The sequence below is a fragment of the Callithrix jacchus genome, chromosome 6 (genome assembly GCF_049354715.1).
Source record: "Callithrix jacchus isolate 240 chromosome 6, calJac240_pri, whole genome shotgun sequence".
Taxonomy (NCBI): domain Eukaryota; kingdom Metazoa; phylum Chordata; class Mammalia; order Primates; family Cebidae; genus Callithrix; species Callithrix jacchus.
In genome coordinates, this window is record NC_133507.1 from 85,555,854 (window position 1) to 85,577,769 (window position 21,916).

Genomic DNA, 21,916 nt, shown 5'->3' on the forward strand with positions numbered 1-21,916 from the left:
CATATCATATAGCAATACTGAAGTATCAAAGTTTCTTTCCTAAACTAGAATATTTTACAATGTTTATAGATTTGCCCTCATCCCCTTAAGTTATTTATTGGGTTCACAAATGCTGATTAAGTAAATGTCTATGAAGGCTCTCAAAGAAACAGTAAAAGAAAAGTTTGGCTCTATCAGAGGTGGGTTCATGAAGCTGAAGGAAAGAAGCAGTCTCTGTATCATAAAAGTGCAAGCTGAAGCAACAAGAGCTGATGGAGAACCTATCCAGAAGATCAAGCTATGATTACTGATGAAGGTGGTTACCCCAAACATCAGATTTCCAATGTACATGACACAGCTTTCTGTTAGAAAATATCATCTAGGACTTTCATACCTTGACAGGAGAAATCAATGTCTAATTTCAAGAGACAGGGTGGCTCTCTTGAGCCTGACTTTTTAATGATCACCATTCTAACTGGCATGAGTGTCTCATTGTGGTTTTGATTTGCAATTTTCTAATAACCAGTGATGATGAGCTTCTTTTTTATGATTCTTGGCCACAAAAATGTCTTCTTTTGAAAAGTGTCTGTTCATATCCTTCACCCACTTTTTGATAGGGTTGGTTTTTTCTGATAAATTTGTTTAAGCTCATTGTAGATTCTGGATATTAGCTCTTTGTCAGATAGATAGATTGGAAACATTTTCTCCCATTCTGTAGATTGCATGTTCACTCTGACGATAGTTTCCTTTGCTGTGCAGAAGCTCTTTAGTTTAATTACATCCCATTTGTCAATTTTGGCTTTTGTTGCCATTGCTTTTGGTGTTTTAATCATGAAGTCTATGCCCACACCTATGTTCTGAATGGTATTGCCTAGGTTTTCTTCTAGGATTTTTATGGTTTTAGATTTTACATTTAAGTCTTTAATCCATCTTGAGGAGTTAATTTCTGTATAAGGTATAAGGAAGGGATCCAGTTTCAGCTTTCTGCCTATGACTAGACAGTTTTCCCAACACCATTTATTAAATAGAGACTCCTTTCCCCATTGGTTGTTTTTGTCAGGTCTGTCAAAGATCAGGTGGTTGCAGATGTGTGGCATTATTTCTGAGGCCTCTGTTCTGTTCCATTGGTCTATATATCTGTTTTGTTACCAGTACCATGCTGTTTTGGTTGCTGTAGCCTTGTAGTATAATATAAAGTCAGGTAGCATGATGCCTCCAGCTTTGTTCCTTTTGCTTAGGATTGTCTTGGCTATATGGGCTTTCTTTTGGTTCCATATGAAATTTAAAGTAGCTTTTTCCAATTCTGTGAAGAAAGTTAATAGTAGCTGATGGGGATAACATTGAATCTATACATTACTTTAGGCAGTATGGTCATTTTCATGATACTGATTCTTCCTATCCATGAGCATGGAATGTTTTTTCCATTTATTTGTGACCTCTCATTTCAGTGGTTTGTAGTTCTCCTTAAAGAAGTCCTTTAATCCCTTGTAAGTTATATTTGTAGATATTTTATTGTCTTTGTAGCAATTGTGAATAGGAGTTCACTCATGATTTGGCTGTTTGTCTATTATTGGTGTATAGGACTGCTTGTGATTTTTGCACATTAATTTTGTATCTTGAGACTTTGCTGAAGTTGCTTATCAGTTTAAGGAGATTTTGAGCTGAGACAATGGGGTCTTCTAAATGTACAATCATGTCATCTGCAAACAGAGACAATTTGATTTCCTCTTTTCCTATATTACTACCTTTGTTTCTTTCTCTGGCCTGATTGCCCTGGCTAGAACTTCCAATACTATAATGAATAGTAGTGATGAGAGAGGGCATCCCTGCCTTTTGCTGATTTTCAAAGGGAATGCTTCCAGCTTTTGCCCATTCAGTATGATATTGGCTGTAGGTTTGTCATACATAGCTCTTATTATTTTGAGATACATTCCATCACTACCTAGTGTATTGAGTTTTTAGCATGAAGCATTGTTGAATTTTATCAAAGGCCTTTTCTGCATCTACTGAGATAATCATGTGAATTTTGTCATTGGTTCTGTTTATGTGATGAATTATTTCATTGATTTGTGTATATTGAACCAGCCTTGCATCCCAGAGATGAAGGCAACTTGATCACAGTGGATGAGCTTCCTGATGTGCTGCTGGATTCAGTTTGCCAGGATTTCATCGAGGATTTTTGCATTGATGTTCATCAGGGATAATGGCCTGAAATTTGCTTTTTTGTTGTATCTCTGCCAGGTTTTGGTATCGGAATGATGCTGGCCTCATAAAATGAGTTAGGGAGGAGTCCCTCTTTTTCTATTGTTTGGAATAGTTTCAGAAGGAATGGTACAAGCTCCTCTTTGTACCTCTGGTAGAATCTGGCTGTGAATCCGTGTGGTCCTGGGCCATTTTCGGTTGGTAGGCTATTAATTACTACCTCAATTTCTGAACTTATTATTGGTCTATTCAGGGCTTTGACTTCTTCCTGTTTTAGTCTTGGGAGGGTGTATGTGTTTAGGAATTTACCCATTTCTTCTAGATTTTCTAGTTTATTTTCATAGAGTTGTTTATAGTACTCTCTGATGGTAGTTCATATTTCTGTGGGATCAGTGACAATATCTCCTTTTCCATTTTTTATTGTGTCTATTTGATTCTTTTCTCTTTTCTTCTTTATTAATCTGGCTAGTGGTCTATCTATTTTGTTGATCCTTTCAAAAAAAACAGCTCCTGTATTCACTGATTTTTTTTGAAGGGCTTTTCGTGTCTCTATCACCTTTAGTCCTGCTCTGACCTTAGTTATTTCTTGTCTTCTGCTAGCTTTTGTATTTGTTTGCTCTTGCTTCTCTAGTTCTTTTAATTGTGTTGTTTATATATTGATTTTAGATCCATCTTGCTTTCTCCTGTGGGTTTTTAGTGCTATAAATTTCCCTCTACACATTGTTTTAGCTGTGTCACAGAGTTTCTGGTCCATTGTGTCTTTGCTCTCATTGGTTTCAAAGAACTTTTATTTCTGCCTTAATTTTGTTATTTACCCCGTAGTCATTCAGGAGCACATTGTTCAGTTTCCATGTAGTTGTGCAATTTTGAGTGAGTTTCTTAATCCTGAGTTCTAATTTGAATACACTGTGGTCTGAGAGACTGTTATGAATTTGGTTCTTTTGCATTTGCTGAATGTTTTACTTCCAATTATGTGTTCCATTTTAGAATAAATGTGATGTGGTGCTGAGTAGAATGTACATTCTGTTGATTTGGGGTGGACAGTTCTGTAGATGTTTATTAGGGCCACTTGGTCCAGAGCTGAGTTCAAGTCCTGAATAACCTTGTTAATTTTCTGTCTCATTGTTCTGTCTAATATTGAAAGTGGGGTGATAAGTCTCCAACTAAAATTGTATGACAGAATAAATCTCTTTTTAGGTCTCTAAAACCTTACTTTATGAATTTGGGTGCTCCAGTACTGGGTGCATATATTTTTAGGATAGTTAGCTCTTCTTGTTGCATTGATCCCTTTACCATTATGCAATGCCCTTCTTTGTCATTTGATCTTTGTTGGTTTAAAGTCTGTTTATCAGAAACTAGGAATGCAAACCCAATTTTGTTGTTGTTGTTATTTTGTTTCGCTTTCCATTTGTTTGGTAAATATTCCTTCACCCCTTTATTTTGAGCCTATACATGTCTTTGCATGTGACATAGCCCTCCTGAATATAGCATATCGATGGGTCTCAACTCTATATCCAATTTGCCAATCTGTTTTGTCTTTTTTTTTTTTTTTTTTTTTGAGATGGAGTTTCGCTCTTGTTACCCAGGCTGGAGTGCAATGGCACAATCTCGGCTCACCGCAACCTCTGCCTCCTGGGTTCAGGCAATTCTCCTGCCTTAGCCTCCTGAGTAGCTGGGCTTACAGGCACACACCACCGTGCCCAGCTAATTTTTTGTATTTTTAGTAGAGACGGGGTTTCACCATGTTGACCAGGATGGTCTTGATCTCTTGACCTCGTGATCCACCTGCCTCAGCCTCCCAAAGTGCTGGGATTACAGGCGTGAGCCACTGCGCCCGGCCAATCTGTGTCTTTTAATTGGGGTATTTAGTCCATTTACATTTAAGTTTAATATTTTTATGTATAAATTTGATCCTGTCATTATGATGCTAGCTGGTTATTTTGCACATTACTTGATGCAGTTTCTTCATAGTGTGGATGGTCTTTACAGGTCAGTATGTTTTTGCAGTGGCTGGTATCAATTTTTCCTTTCCTTAATTAGTGCTTCCTTCAGGAGCTCTTGTAAGGCAGGCCTGGTGTTGACAAAATCTTTCAGCATTTGTTTGTCTGTAGAGGATTATATGTATTCCTTGCTTATGAAGCTTAGTTTGGCTGGATATGAAATTCCAGGTTGAAAATTCTTTTCTTTAAGAATGCTGAATATTAGCCCCCACTCTCTTCTGGCTTGTAGGGTTTCTGCAGAGAGATCTGATGTTAGTCTGATGGGCTTCCCTTTACGGGTAATTCGACCTTTCTTTTGGCTGCCCTTAACTTTTTTTCCTTCATTTCAAACTTGGAGAATCTGACAATTATGTGTTCTGGGGTTGCTCTTCTTGAGGAGTATCTTTGTGGCATTCTCTGTATTTCCTGAATTTAAATGTTGGCCTTTCTAAGTTTGGGAAGTTCTCCTGGATAATATCTTGAAGAGTGTTTCCAACTTGGTTCCATTCTCCCAGTCACTTTCAGTACACCAATCAAACATAGATTTGGTCTTTTCACATAGTCCCACATTTCTTGGAGGGTTTGGTTTTTTTTTACTCTTTTTTTCTCTAATCTTGTCTTTTCACTTTATTTCATTGAGTTGACCTTCAATCTCTGATATCCTTTCTTCTGCCTGATCGATTTGGCTATTGATACTTGTGTATGCTTCATGACGTTGTTGTGCTGTATTTTTCAGTTCCATTAGTTCACTCATGTTCTTCTCTAAAATGGTTATTCTAGTTGGTAATTCCTCTAACCTTTCTTCAAAGTTCTTACCTTCCTTGCATTGAGTTAGCCCATGCTTCTTTAGTTTGGAGGAGTTTGTTATTTCCCACCTTCTGAAGTCTACTTCTGTCAATTCATCAAACTCCTCCATTCAGTTTTGTTTCCTTGCTGGCAATGAGTTGTGGTCCTTTGGTGGAGATGAGGTGTTCTGGTTTTGGGAATTTTCAGCCTTTTGTGCTGTTTTTTCCTCATCTTTGTGGATTTATCTACCTTCAGTCTTTGATGTTGGTGATCTTCAGATGGGATTTTGGTGTGGACATCCTTTTTGTTGATGTTGATGCTATTCCTTTTTGTTTGTTAGTTTTCCTTCTAAAAGTCAGGCCCCTTCTGCAGCAGGTCTGCTGGAGTTTCCTGGAGGTACACTCCAGACCCTGTTTGCCTGGGTATCACTGGTAGAGGCTGCAGAACAGCAAATATTGCTGCCTGTTCCTTCCTCTGGAGGCTTCATCCAGAGGGGCACCTGCCAGATGCCAGCCAGAGCTCTCCTGTTATGAGGTGTCTGTCAACCTCTGCTGGGAGGTTTTTCCCCATCAGGAGGCATGGGGGTCAGGGACCCAATTGCGGAGGCAGTCTGTCCCTTAGCAGAGCTTGAGCACTGGATTGGGGGATCCACTATTCTCTTCAGAGCCAGCAGGCAGGAACATTTAAGTCTGCTGAAGCTGCACTTACAGCTGCCCCTTCCCCCAGCTGCTCTGTCCCAGGGAGATGGGAGTTTTATCGATAAGCCCCTTACTAGAATTGCTGCCTTTTTTTTCAGAGATGCCCTGCCCAGAGAGGAAGAATCTAGAGAGGGAGTCTGGCTACAGCAGCTTTGCCAAGCTGCAGTGGGCTCCATCCAGTCCTAACTTCCCGGCAGCTTTGTTTACATTGTGAGGGTAAAACTGCCTACTCAAGCCTCAGTAATGGCAGACGCCCCTCCCTCCACCAAGCTCCATCATCCTAGGTAAACTTCAGACTGCTGTGCTGGCAGCAAGAATTACAAGCCAGTGGATCTTAGCTTTCTGGGTTCCATGGGGGTGGGGTCTGCTGAACTAGACCACTTGGCTTCCCGGCTTCAGCCCCCTTTCCAGGGGATTGAACAGTTCTGTCTTGCCGGTGTTTCAGGCACCACTGGAGTATATATATATTTAAAAACAAAAATTCCTGCAGCTAGCTCAGTGACTGCCCAAATGGCCACCCAGTTTTGTGCCTGAAACCAAGGGCCCTGGTGCTGTAGGCACCCAGGGGAATCTCCTGGTCTGTGGGTTGCAAAGACTGTGAGGTAAGTGCAGTATCTGGGCCAGTCTGCACTATCCTTCATGGCACAGTCCCTCACAGCTTCCTTTGGCTATGGGAGAGAGTTCCCTAACCCCTTGTGCTTCCCAGGTAAGGCACTGCCCCACCCTGCTTCAGCTCACCCTCTATGGGCTACACCCACTGTCTATCCAGTCCCACTGAGATGAGCCAGGTACCTCAGTTAGAAATCCAGAAATCATGTGCCTTCTGTGTTGATCTCGCTAGGAGCTGCAGACCAAACTGTTCCTATTTGGTCATCTTGCCAGCTACCTCCTTGAGTCTTATTATTTAAGAAATACATTTCATAAGTCTATAACTACTGTAAATAGTGATCCCTCTGACAGATCTGAGCAAAGTCAACTGACAATCTTCTCGAAAGAATTCACCATTCTAGATGCCATTAAGAACATTTGAAATTCATGGGAGGTGGTCAAAATATTGACGTTAACAGGAGTTTGGAAGAAGTTGATTCCAATCCTGATGGATGACTTGAGGGGTTCAAGTCATCAGTGGGGGAAGTAATTGCATATGTGGTAGAGACAGTAAAAGAACTAGAATTAGAAGTGGAGCCTGAATTGCTGCCATCTCATAATCAAACTTGAACAGATGAGAGGTTCCTTTTTCTGGATGAGTAAATAAAATGGTTTCATGAGATGAAGATGCTGTTAACAATGTTAAAATGACAATAAAGAATTTAGAATATTCCATACACTTAGTTAGTAAAGCAGAGCAGGGTTTGAAAAGATTGACTACAATTTTGAAAGAAGTTCTACTATAGCTAAAATACTGGTAACTTGCATCATGTACTACAGAGAAATCTTTGGTGAAGGAAATAGTCAACTGATGTGCAAACTTCATTGTCTTATTTTAAGAAATTGCAGCAGCCACCCTAATCTTCAGCAACCACTACCCTCATCAGTCAACAGCCCTCAACATCGAGGCAAGACCCTCTACCAGCAAAAAGATTATTACCCACTGAAGGCGTGGATGATTGTTAGCACTATTTTAGCAATAAAGTATCTTTTAATTAAGCCATGTACTTTTTTTAGACATAATGCTGTTGTACACTAAATAGACTATGATATAGTATAGGCATAAGTTTTATATGCATTGAGAAACCAAAACATTCATGACTTGCTTTACTGTGAAATTTGCTTTATTGCAGTGGTCTAGAACCAAACTGGCAATATCTCCAAAAAGTATGCCTATATATGAAGTGTTGATGACAATATATGACAGTGCCTTTTCCTGGAAGAAGTAAGGTCTTTAAGGGCCTCAACTAATAAAACTCAGTATTATGATTAATACCTAAGCCACTGCGAGACTGCTTACAACAGTTTTTTATATGAATAATGGAGCTTTCATATAGACTTCTTGGTCCTGAAATGGAGAGAGACGTTTTCATAGAATGCAATGTGCCATGTAAAACCTGTGCAGCACTGAAAACACATTCCAAAAAACACAACTAATATGAAGTAATGCAAACCTGCCTGACAGTATACATAAACACTCAAAAGTTATTGACATAAATTCAATAGGACTACAATAATTCATGTCATTTTCTACAATCTTAACAAAGAAATTTTCCCATTCTACTGTCATAGTTGCTGATAATCCTGTAGATCACTAAGATGGACAAAACAATTTGTGTTCCCAGTATGTGACCAAAAAATGTAGTTTCAAGATATTAATCCAACTTAAATCATCTGTGTGGTTTTAGTATTTTGGTATTACATAACCATTAAGGACACTACTCGGTTATATTCTCTGTGTAAATAGCCAGGTATACTGATTTATATTTTTCACTTAATCAACCCAATCTTTTTGATATCACATCACCATAAAAGTAAGAATACAATTAAAGGCACAATTGATTGCATAACCTCTAGCAAAATTCCAGAAATGTGTATCCACCCTAAGTATAGAACTCTTGTTTTCAGCATCTGACAATTTAATGTTTTTTTCCTACCACTTTTCAACTCTAGGAATAAGAAATATGTGTTAATTCATTTTAGGCACTACACAGCCAGCAATGGAAACTGAAGTTCACTCTTTATGCTAGGGAGATAGAGCCTGGGTGATAATGTCATGGTGAGCTGGGGTTCTTAGCCACCTCTAGATATTCTAATGGAACTATATTTGAATGGTACTGTCAAGATATTTGTTGTGCCCTAAATAACGAATAACCAAGAATGATTTAAAAGGTAAGCTGAAATGAGACAAATAAGTCGTGAAAAATCGAGATAGTGGCATCAAGACCATGAAAAAGACTCTTTATTATTATTCATTACTATTAAACCTCATCTTGATAGAAATTTAGAGTCTAAAACGTGTTTCTAATACTTATGAACATTTTCTAAAGTGCTTCAAATAAGACTAGAGCGCATACACTATTTGAAAATAGTATTAGACATAAGAAAAATCTGATACTGGGAACATTTAAATAGATGTGCCATACATTCTTCAAATAAGTAAGAATTGTAAAGAGAAGCAGTATACCACAACACCAGAAGTCAGGAGCCTTGGGTTCCAGTTATGACTCTAGCCATTTTAGCAAATCATTTCATTCCTCTAAACCTTAATTATAATACCTATTAAGTAAGAAGTTTGTGCAAGCTGATCCTGTGTGTCCCAACTGAAAACATCCAACTCACCACTTACATTCAGTCCTATTCTTACAAGTTATGTCTTTCTACCACTTACAATATGCTTCCCAAACTACGGTAAACACTGACTACCAAATACAGTAAATGCTGACTGCAAACAGCTTATTAAAAAGTCTAAAAGAGGACTATACCATATGAAAAACATAATTACACATTCTAAATGGATCACTATCTAATGTTGCACAATGATAGCCATTTTAAACCTACTATGTTTAACTATTCATGGTAAACTTAACCAACCACTTCAGACAGAGGTATCCCAAATTGCCTTGACCTCACTAAGTGGTAAATTTGTGGTTTTAAAAAAAAGACTTTGTGTGAACCATGGGGGGCCAGAATAATTTAAAACAATTCTAATTTTGATAGCTATTATTTGCTGACTATTTATGAAATGGCAGGTATTGCATTAAGAAACGTATAGGCATCATGTGTAATTTTCTCAACAATCCTAGATATTAGATAATATTACTCATATTTTGCATGGGAAGAAGACTATACACTTTTTTTAAGGTCCCATTATTTGACCCAATTTCTAGTTCGAAAGTCTTAAATACTCCCTTATGTATAACATACCTGTTGTAACCACATATTGGGTTCTCTAGTAACACATAGAATGGCTATTTTAGAAGCATATAGTAGGAAAGAATATGTGTAATTCTGGGTTTAGGCATGGGTTATTTTAATAGCCATCACCCTGAAGCCAGGATTCTATCTGTCATGTTGAAAGTAAGAGTTTTATTATTTAATAAAAGGGGACTAATTCACTAAAAGAGGCTAAAAGGAAGATGAATAAAAGCGATAATATGATAATCTCTCTCTGCAAGAATTAGCATAACTATTGCAACTCTAGATTTGCATCTAATTCAAGTTTCAGATTATTGTCATAATCTTTGAAACTGCCGTGAATGGAGGTAGATTTAAATACAAGAATTCTGATAGATGTTTCTCTCTTGTTAAATTTGCCAGTAGAAGCGCACATATCTACATTCAGCTCCAAAGTAAAAGCTTTTAGAGCAAAAGTTTAGCAGTATGCCCCTTTATCCATTCTCATATAAAACCCACAAATCTAATTAAGAATGTTTAAGTCAGTAAAAGAACTGTGCAAATGACTTTCCCAGTTTCCTCTCACAAACTCACTACTGCATATGCTATATATTCAGATCATTCTTTTCCTTAAAAAAAAGTTTTGAATTCCAGAAATGTTTTCAAACTAATTATACCCAGGCTTTCAATGAGCTCAGTGAGGATTTCGTCATTGCAGGAAACACAATTGTACCTCTTGTGGCTCATAACGGTAATGGTAGGCTTCTGCATCATTGCTTTGACAATCTGCCACTGATTCTTGTGGTCTTCATCTTGGTCTCCAAACACTTAAAAACAGCTGGCAATCCTGATAGAGAATTACATTCTCACTTGTTGGTCCTTGAGCTTCTTAACAACTTAAACTACTGTCATAATGATGTGGCCATGCTCCGGGCTTCAATCTGATATATACACCACAGTCGATAACTACAGCCTCTTAGTATCATCCTGAAATACTTCTTAGAGTTCTAATCACCTCTGAAAATAAATAGTTTAGTTGAGATATTTGTCTTCACCTAGATACTTACAAACAATGAGTGTAAATAAATTAGCACCAGCAACCAATACCAGAGCAGACAAGTGATTTTTTCATGCATATTCTCTTGAATCCATACTTTGAGTATTGTCCCATTAGTACATCATTCCTAGAGTTTTATAACATGAAATGTCATTAAAGAACATAATATGAGTAACTAGGGATGAGAGAAATAGTGTTTAAAAAAAGAGAGAGAGAGAGAGAGACTTTAAAAGATGTAATTTGAGAAGACTATGGAAAAAACTGAAAAAAAAAATGAAAGAAAAACATCCCAATTAGATAAACAATCCTGAAACCAAAGAGAAAGGAACGAAGTAAAGAAAACTATTATATATGGTATAAGATTATGGAATATAATAGCATTCTGTTGAATTGAATTATAGCATTATAATACCAGGATAAAATGTGAGTGAACCACAGTATTATGGATTCAGTAAAAAAGACCAAAGTCAGTATGAGATTCTCAAAATATGAGATAAAACTTGTGGGTTGTAGGTCATTTTGGGATGGGTGAGGGGTTTAACCTTATTAGAAATTAAACTAGAAAGCATCGTAAAACATATATTTTTGAAAATTAAAATGTTATTCCTAATTTTGATATTTACCATTAGATTGTTATGCTTTTAAAAATCAGTGGTGGTCTCATAATCTCTTTTTTTCCATATATCCAGAAGCAAATCCATATAGCATTGGTTGATATTGCTATTATTCTGCTGGTGATAAAGACAATGGCATGAATGACCAAAGATTATATAATCTTCATAATCTTGAGGTAACAGACACTGTTATATCTCTTATACAATAGCAGATTTTTCTCTTGTCAACTGATTTATGGATGCTTTTCATCTCAATTCCATGAGTGAATCTTCCATCAGAGAGTCCCAGTAGTGCTACTGATAGTTGAACAACTAAATTACACTCATCAAGTTCAGAGCTTACTCCACTTAAAATTTCTGTAAAGAAAGTCATAATTGGGACTTGCTGGCAAGATGGCAGAGTAGGAACAGCTCCAGTCTGCAGCTCAGAGAGAGACTGACACAGAGGGTGGGTGATTTCTGCATTTCCAATTGAAGTACATGGTTCATTTCATTGGGACTGGTTAGATGCAGCCCACGGAGAGTGAGTCAAAGCAGGGTGGGGTGCCACCTCACTGGGAACTACAGGGGTTAGGGAACTCCCTCTCCTAGCCAAGGGAAGCCATTAGAGACTGTACCATGCACTCTGGCCCAGATACTGTGCTTTTCCCATGGTCTTTGTGACCCGCAGACCAGGAGATTCCATCTGTTGCCTATGCCACCAGGACCTTGGGTTTCAAGCACAAAAATGGGTGACCATTTAGGTAGACACCAAGCTAGCCGCAGGAGTTTTTTTCCATACCCCATTGCCTAGAATGCCAGCAAGACAGAACCATTCACTACCCTGAAAAGGGGGATGAAGACAGGGAGCCAAGTGGTCTGGTTCAGTGGGTCACACCCCCATGGGGCCCAGCAAGCTAAGATCCACTGGCTTGAAATTCTCACTGCTAGCACAGCCATCTGAGCTTAACCTGAGATGCTCCAGCTTGGTGGGGAGAGGAATGTCCACCACTGCTGAGGCTTCAGTAGGCAGTTTTACCCTCACAGTATAGACAAAACCAACGCAATGTTCAAACTGGGGTGAGCTCACTGTTGCACAATAGCCAGACTGCATCTTTTCTCTGGGCAGGACATCTCTGAAAAAAAGGCAACAGCCCTAGTCAGGGACTTATAGATAAAACTTCCATTTCCCTGGGACAGAGCACCTGGGGGAAGGGGCAGCTGAGAGAGTAACTGCAGCAGACTTAAAAATCCCTGCCTGATGGCTCTGAAGAGAGCATCAGATCTCCCAGCACAGTGTTTGAGCTCGATTAAGGGACATAGTGCCTCTGCAAGTGGGCCCCTGACCCCGATGTACCTTGACTTGGAGACATCTCCCAGGAGGGGCTGACCGACACTTCATACAGGAAAGCTCTGGCTGGCATCTGACGGGTGTCACTCTGGGACAAAGCTTCCAGAGGAAGGAACGGGCAGTAGTCTTGCTGTTCTGCAGCCTCTGCCAGTAATACCCAGGCAAACAGCATCTGGAATGTACCACCAGGAAACTCCAGCAGACCTGCAGCAGAGGGGCCTAACTGTTAGAAGGAAAACTAACAAACAGAAAGGAATAGTATCAATATCAACAAAAAGGATGTCCACCCAGAGACCCCATCCAAAGGTCACTGACTTCAAAGACTAAAGGTAGATAAATTCATGATGATGGAGAGAAAATATAAAAAGGATGAAATTTCCCAAAACCAGAACACCTCTTCTCCACCAAAGGATCAAAACTCCTTGCCAGCAAGGGAACAAACTGAATGGAGAATGAGTTTCAGGAACTGACAGAAATAGGCTTCAGAAGGTGTGTAATAACAAACTCCTCCATCCTAAAAGAGCATGTTCTAAACCAAACCAAGGAAGCTAAAACCATGAAAAAAAGTTAGACAAATTACAAACTAGAATAAACATTTTAGAGAAGAACATAAATGACCTGATGGAGCTGAAAAACACAGCATGAGAACTTTGTAAAGTATACACAAGTATCAATAACCCAATGGATCAAGCAAAAGAAAGGATATCAAAATTGAAGATCAATTCAATGAAATAAAGCAAGAAGACAAGATTAGAGAAAAAAGAATTTAAAAAAAAAACAAACAAACAAAGCCTCCAAGAAATGTGGGACTATGTGAAAAGATCAATTCTACATTTAACTGGTATACCTGAAAGTGACAGGGAGAATGGAACCAAGTTGGAAAACACTCTTCAGGACATTATGCAGAAGAACTTCCCCAACCTAGAAATACAGGCCAACATTCAAACTCAGAAAATGCAAAAAAACACCACAAAGACACTCCTCGAGAAGAGCAACCCCAAAACACATAATTGTCAGATTCTCCAAGGTTAAAATGAAGGAAAAAAGGTTAAGTGCAGTCAGAAAGAAAGGTCAGGTTACCCACAAAGGGAAGCCAATCAGACTAGTAATGGATCTCTCTGCAAAAACACTACAAGCCAGAAGAGAGTGGGGGCCAATATTCAACAGTCTTAAAGAAAATAATTTTCAACCCAGAATTTCATATCCAGCCAAACTAAGCTTCATAAGCGAAGAAGAAATAAAATCTTTAGAAGAGCAAATGCTGAGAGATTCTGTCAACATTAGGTCTGCCTTATAAGCGCTCCTGAAGGAAGCACCAAATATGGAAAGAAAAAACTGGTACCAGCCACTGCAAAAACATACCAAATTGTAAAGACCATCATTGCTATGAAGAAACAGCATCAACTAATAAGCAAAATAACCAGCTAGCATCATAATGACTGGATCAAATTCACACATAACAATATTAAACTTAAATGTAAATGGGCTAAATGCCCCAACTAAAAGACACAGACTGGCAAATTGGGTAAAGAGTCAAGATCCATCAGTATGCTGTATTCAGGAGACCCATCTCTCAAGCAAAAACACATACAGGCTCAAAATAATGGGATGGAGAAATACTTACCAAGCAAATGGAAAGCAAACAAAAGCAGGGGCTGCAACCCTAGTCTCTGAGAAAACAGACTTTAAACCAGCAAAGATCAAAAAAAGACAAAGAAGGACATTACATAATGGTAAAGGGATCAATGCAACAAGAAGGTCTACCTTAAATATATATGCACCCAATACAGGAGCACCCAGATTCATAAAGCAACGTTTTAGAGACCTACAAAGAGTCTTAAACTCCCACACAATAACAGTGGAAGACTTTAACACTCCACTGTCTATATTAGATAGATCAACAAGACAGAAAATTAACAATGATATCCAGGACTTGAACTCAGCTCTGGACCAAGCAGCCTTAATAGACATCCACAGAACTCTCCACCCCAAATCAACAGAATATACATTCTTCTCAACACCACATCACACTTATTCTAAAATAGACCACATAATTGAAGTAAAACATTCCTCAGCAAATGCAAAAGAACCGAATTCATAACAGTCTCTCAGACCACAGTGCAATCAAATTAGAACTTGGGATTAAGAAACTCACTCAAAACTGCACCACTACATGGAAACTGAACAATCTACTCCTGAATGACTACTCGGTAAATAATGAAATTAAAACAGGACAAACTGTGTTCTCAAGGCACACACTATATTATGTTGAAATGATCTATATGTGTGTTTTGCCCTTTCCAAATTTCATACTCCTTGAGATCAAGGACTCAGCTCTGTTGATTTTTGGATATCCAGTAGCCGGAAAATTTCCTCATTACACATCAGATGCCCAATTAACAGTATGTGAACTAAATTGAATCCATCACCCATTTATGTCTTATTATTTTGAAATATGACTTCTGCTCCCATGACTCTCCTGAGGTCAACCAAATAACCCTTTATCTTCTTTTAGATGCTTCAACCTGTCGGCAGCATTTAACAGTGCAAAAACATAGGCTTTGGAATCAAACAGCTCAGCTACTTGCTACTTGGTGACTTTGTACATGTAACCTAATCCCTCTGAAAATCAATTTCTTCCTTTGTAAAATTAGGGTAAGAATATATCTCTAATAGAAGGCATGAAAAGGTTAAATAACATTGTGTACATATGGATCTGGATATATAGTTGATACCCAATATATATTAGTTCTTTGCTCCTTCCTCTTCTACCCTTCCTTTTCTACAACACCACAGTCTATGTTCCTCCTTCCTAGTTATCATACTCTCTCTATACATAAGTTCTCAGACTCCTTTATAACTGTTCTAGTAGACATTCCAAGGATCTGTCATTCCTTGTTCTTTCATTATTTACATTATCTCCCTCAATAATCTCATCTGATCTTCGAATTTAACTATTGCTTTTAGTCCCTACTTAGTTAACTACAGATCTCTCTCCAGCCTCTCTCATGATCCCCCACAGTGGGCTAGTCATCTGCTGAATGCTCCTAAATTCAAATATTAAATTTTCTACTCTACTGTCTCCACTCTCCCAATATGCTTGTCCCACCCCCTGCAAAACAGCCCTGGCATCCTAACTCCCCTGACCAAATGCTTTCAGTAGCTCAAATGGCCTTCAATGAAATCTGAATACTTGAGTTTGGTATTCAAAAGTCTCCATAGTCTGGTCTTTATTTGCTACTTCAACCATATTTTCCAAGACTCTCACAGAGTCACCTTATGCTTCAACCAAATTTTCAGCACTTCATTAATGATTCCTAATATTACTTACCCCATCTCCTTACCCCAAGGCTTATCGAATGTCCATATCCCAGTTCTCACCTTTTTCAATCCTAGATAACCCACTAGGCCCAACGGTAATGTCCCCTCTCCATGAAGACTTCCTTGGATTCCACAGCTAAGAGCTATCTTTCCTTCTTCTAAGTACGAAGACAGTTTAGCCGTCTCTCTCTTGAGTAGCTGTTGTCTGCAAAGTAATAGCTATTCATGTCTATTTATTTTACAGCCTGCTAAACTGCACGTCCATCCCCCATTCCCAGTGCATTTTATGCCCTCCCTATTTCCACTTACCTCCATAACCTGGAGAAGAACTTAAAGCCAGACAAACAGGTATATTACATCAGAAAGTTAAATGTAGATGCATAATCAATTTAATAAACCTTCCAGGGAATAGCTGAATGCATCCAGAAAACATTGTTCCTATGTGCCCAAGGCTATGAGAGATACAGTCCTAGGATCTCATCTGTGTTCTGAGTGGTAAAGATTGCTGGAAATCTGACCGCCAGATAACTGGAGTGTTACTGTATAGCCAATGCTTCTTGCCAAAGATTTATAATTAGCAATAGAATCAGCTGGCATTACTAAACTATTTTTTGTTTCTTTAATCTCCTTTTCCTCCCTTTTGTTTTCTTTTTCCCTGTTTGTGACTGATAGAGCCACATGATCAATAACCTTTCTTTCACCAACTCTGATCATCATCTTTGCTACTGCCTGGATGCTATTATTCAGTTTAATACATTAATCCTTTGGTTGAAATTCTTAAACCACAATTCTTTATTAAGGGACCATCTTGGCATCCATGTGCTGATAGCAGCTTGTCTGGTGTCTCAAAAAAATAAATCTGAATGAAGCATCTCTTTCCCCCAAAAGATATGAACCGAAGAAAGAGAAAGATACAGAGAGAGAAAGATTTCAGCTCATAGACACAATAAAACATATGGAAAGAAAATTGAATCTTATTACACAAATTAAAGAACAGGAAAGTTTCACCTTATAATTACAATTAGATATCAACATGTCATTTAATGACAAAGTGCTGAGAAATATTGTGGCATTTTATTGACTCTTACTCCCATTATTATTCCAATGAGAAATACAACACATACTGTACTGGTTAGCAGACCAAACCTTTGTACGATGCTGTAACCTTTGGTGGAGCCCAGTGATTTTTGTTGCTTTTCAGAAAGATATTAAAGTGACAATGTGGCAGGCCATTTTTTCCACTACACACACTAAAACTAGTGTGTGTGCAGCAGAACCCTGCCAAAGCACATTGCATTCATACAAAGATCCATACAGATCTTAATCATAAAATAATCCATTCTGTACTCTGTTTTTATGACATTTATATGAATCTGGCCACAGCCTCATCAAGCAGTTCACAGAGGAAAATTGTTCTATTTATGTGGTTGAGACAGGGTGGACTTGATTTTCAAGCAAAGAGAGAAAGAAAGAAATGCCTAATTTTTGTAGTCACAAATCTGTAACTCAAAAGGACTATTTTACACCATTTTGTAACTATATTTGTAACAGAGAATCCAAAGAGTTGAGCTTCTCTTTCTTTGTCCCCTGTCAGCAGTAAAGTCATATATCGATGTTTCTGAAACTTAACTGAGTGAAGACACCTGGAAATAGTTTTCTCCTTTTCTATTCAGGTGCAAAAGGCAAAAAAAGAAGAAGAAGAAGAATGTGTGTGTTAAAGTAGAAAGGAAACTTTCCAATGTGCATCTGCTTTAATTTATTGTTGCCTCTGCAATTTAAGAACCTCTTCATTTTTCAATTAATTTTCCCAACTTTTACTCTTTACTCCTTTAGGTATCTCACATGCATACACACACACAAGTCACCTCAGGAAATTTGTTCAGACTCATCTGCCCTTTCTTTCAGGCTTGTGCTGATGGCAAAAATGAATCTATGTGCTTGCTTAACACTAAGCAATAATAACTATCTGGACTCTATATAGACACAAGAAAATGAAGACAACTTTTTTATTTCTTCTAACTTCTCTGAGAAAGCTAAATTTTTGGGTAAACTATATGAATAAGTAATCTGGGCAAAAATACCTCCCTGGTATGCTGACAATAATATTTCACCAATTTATCCTATTTTTGCTCATCAATAATAGGCTACAATGCTCCCCCATGCACTTTAAGTTTTATGTCATCACTTACAGTTCTCTTAAATGCTGCAGCCTTTTTTCCTCAAGGTCGGAAACTACACTCTGATATAAATCCTGCATTCATGACAAAGATATGGGTTCAAGTTTCCTGGTTCCTTTAAAGATATCATTATTATTTGAGTCTGAAATAACTACAGAAGATCCAGGATCATGTCAAAAAATCAGACACCATGTGGCCCCAGGAGCCACATCAAATGTAGACATTTTTGCACATGCTTCATCAGAAAATAAAACCACTTTCCTTTTCTCTTTCAAATAATAAAGAACAATCTTCTCTTCTTTTAGAACAAAGAGGGGGAAAATAGGAAATGCTAGTAAGTTTAACACTGTTGTAAGAAACTGCATTAATGTGAATAATTATGTAACGATTGCTTCTAATTAAATGAGGATAATGTTCAGGGTGTTCTTTTTTCTTTCTTCAGAAACCACTGGTATTTAGGTAATATGCTATACATTGCTTTCTTTCTGTAGCCACTCCTCCTCTAAATAAATGACAGCATAAATAGACACATAAACTCCACATGAATCATTAGTGTGTGAGATACTGTTACCCTGAGGCTGCTGTAATTCACATATAGCCCCTTCCTTCTATTTCAAATCTTTAAAATATTTTCTTTTCAAATACTTATAAAAGCACGTATGGTTGAAATAAAAATAAAGCACATACAGATGATATTTTTAAGCACAGCATTTTCATACCAGAAGGAAAGTAGTCAGGCATGTTCTGTTTCCCTGGGTCCAATACACATTTAGGGAAAATAAGAGCTTAAAAGTAATGAGGACCAAGAAGAGATTGTAGAACTACTTTAAGGTATTGCAACTGTCGTTTAGAAAAGAAATGACATCTTTTTTGTGGTCCTTCTTCCTAACATGAAAGTTTATGACAGCATTTGCATTCCATTGTTAAAAGCATGTATGTTTCACATGCAACCACTATGTGAGGATGAGAGGCTGTAGACAAATCTCAACCATCTGAAACTGTTATGATAAAAAAAATCCCCTTTTTCAGAAAACGAAAGTACTGAATAGTTTGACCTGTTTATTAATATCAATATAATCTTATGTTTAAACCAATCCTAGGTTATAGGAAACGATCTTGAAGGTAAAGACTGCCATAAATCCTGCAAATCTAACCTGAAAGTCCATTTTCTAAAGATAAAGAACTGCCAAGTAAGCGTTAATAGCCCCTCCCACTGCAAGTCTTTTCCAAACTTTTAAGATGTCAGCTTTCTAAGAAAGTTAAGACAAATCATAACAGCAAAGCTGAAAGTTCAGCATGCAACAAGGAGGTTAAGCACATACCTGGCTTGTGTGTGTGTGTGTGTGTGTGTGTGTGTGTGTGTGTGTGTCCTGCAGCACAATGAGAAAATCCTACAGGACTCAGTGAGGGTAGCAAGAAAGCTTACTAATGTTTTTTTACCAATCTGGCAGATATCCATCTCCCTAAAGTGTGCTTTCCTTGACAATATTGGGATTTAAATGAGTGACATCCTTTCCATATGAAAAATTATAGTCAGATATGTCTTAACCAACATATGTAACTAGACATAATGAAGACAAAACAGTACAAAGTAGGTGCCAGGTTAAAAGAAGAGCCCCAAGGCTGCATTTACAAGTGAAGTTCATGCACTGAATACATCTTGTTCAAAATGTAGCAAAGATAATTTTCCTGGAACAAGAAGCAATTACACAATGGAGACATGTCATAATGTACATTTAAGTTATATGATCATGACCATTCATAACTTGGACAAAAAGATAAATAAACAGAAAAAGATCTATGTATGTACCAAGGCAATTCTGCCAGATATTTCTACAGAATAAGCCTGAAATAAGGGACATGAAGCCACTCTTCATTCAGTCAATCCCAGTTCTCAGGTACCTCTCATATATTAAACAGCTTCCAGCACTGAGGATGAGTCTAGTGTACAGAGATAACCATTCTTTTCTACCACATGACCCTTAAGACAGACTAACTACTTTATTTACATTAAAGCAAAAACACCAATCTATTCAATTTTGGAAGAAAACCATGCTGCTTTGGACTTATTAAAGGACATAGAATCCATGGTCCCCAGTGTGGCAGCTTTCTAAGGAAGGATTCCTAAGGTAATTTTGTCTAAATACAATTTTCTTCTTGTATCCAGTCTTTAGAAATTAGGTCCTAGCCATATATAATATAAGTGCCTCTATACAACGTATTTTTTTTACACAAACATTTAACATTGCCAAGAGAACCAATCCCTGGTACCCATTAAAGAAACCAATTGGCAAAATAAAAAGACTTTAATGAGTATCTACAGTATGCCAAGCTAGATGCTATGGGCAATAAAAGAAAACTAACTATATGATATCAGTCCTCAAGTAATTAAAAGACCATGCATGAATAAAATTGCAGAGACCAGACCAAGATTTTTTAGTACATAACAATCATGAATCTTTCTATTCCATGATTCAAATTCTAGAAGGATGAAAGGGAAAACATTATGAGTGTGATATGAAATAATCTGAGAATAATTTATGTGGGTGGTGCTTGAGATGAATATTTAAATTGGAGGTATGGATTACATAGAATGAAGTTCGAGGTTAAAGTTACTGCTGTCTGGTTAAATGATCAATGAGCACAAAACAGACAATCCTAGCTTAGAACAATTTTTAGCACCCAAATAATGATTTTTAAAAAGCAGAGTTACATATTCAAATAGAACAAATTGGATGTGCATTATGTTTTAGAATTCAAACAGGACACTTTGAAAATGATATTAGAATAAACTCTAGGAGGCTTTCAGATAAACCATTGGTTTGGCACTTTGCATATAATGGTCCTTGAATTTTTCACGTGAATTGGGTTCTAGTCCAACCTGAACACAGGGAAAGGATTTTTGATCATAGTACAAAGATTGCAATTCAACTTGGAAGTTTTCAGGCAGATCAAGGTTAGGCATTTGTATATACTATGAAAATCTCATAAGAAGCCAAAGATCCTAACAGAATATCCAAAACAATTACTAATTCCTATTACATTGAAAGGAAACTCAGAAATGAATAAAACACACATAAAAACAACCACATTATGAGGTTTTTTTTCATTCTGAAACACAAAACAAAAATTATGACCAAGTTGATGATCTACATAAGAAGTTTGGTCATAGCACAATTGGCAACATTTTTTTCATCTTTTTTTAGAAACACGTATTTGTCATTTATATTAATATATCAATAAACACACTCAACTTCACATTATTACAGATATAAGTTAGTCCAAGCTCTATTAACATGAACATAGAGAACTTGGAAAACAGCATAAAGAACTAATTCACTAATTTGGGATAACTATGTTTATCCCCCCCACACCAAAAAAAAAAAAAAAACAGAAGAAACTCAGCAAACAACAACTGAAGAATCTCTAGTTCTTGTGAACTAGCAATATCTGGGAAGCAATAGGCCATTAGTAATGTTGCAGCACATAGAAATGAAGGTATCTTCTTTTGATCAAAGCTACCATGTTATCCAAAAGGCAAAGAGACAGACCTGTAAACTAAAAACTCTATAAACAGCAGCAAATCACAGAAAGTCTACAGAAGCAAATAGTCACGCAAAGATTGATTGCAGGAGCCTCCAACTCTCTTTCTGGGATTAATGCCCATAAAGATAGCAATACCATCATCAGTGTCATCTTCCAAACAAAGGACCACAGTATAGAGAGAACAATATTAATTATTGTCAAAATCACTTGTGCACTCAGCAATTTCAATAGGAACAATCAGTTTAAGTGGCAGTGGCAACTTCTCAACATAAAACACACTTGCTGCAATCCAAACTGGATTTAAAGAGAGGTGAGCAACTGCCTTAGTTGTTTAATCTGGTTATATTTGAGCTAAAGTAGTTCACATTTTTAGAATGAACAAATCAAAGGCATAATTGTTTT

At 37.5% G+C, this 21,916-nt stretch overlaps 1 long non-coding RNA gene across 12 annotated transcripts in view; it reads right to left on the reverse strand.

Moving 5' to 3' along the window:
• LOC103793805 (uncharacterized) overlaps positions 1 to 21,916 on the reverse strand; it is a 305,828-nt gene that overhangs the window by 22,486 nt on the left and 261,426 nt on the right. For 7 of the 12 annotated variants that reach the window (XR_013518941.1, XR_004745014.3, XR_013518938.1 and 4 more), the window contains one exon: positions 1 to 12,674. This exon is cut by the window's left edge and continues 22,486 nt beyond it. This is a non-coding gene — a long non-coding RNA (uncharacterized LOC103793805). The remainder of the gene's footprint in view (positions 12,675 to 21,916) is intronic. The other 5 variants (XR_013518942.1, XR_013518943.1, XR_001912245.5 and 2 more) reach the window with 5 other exon arrangements.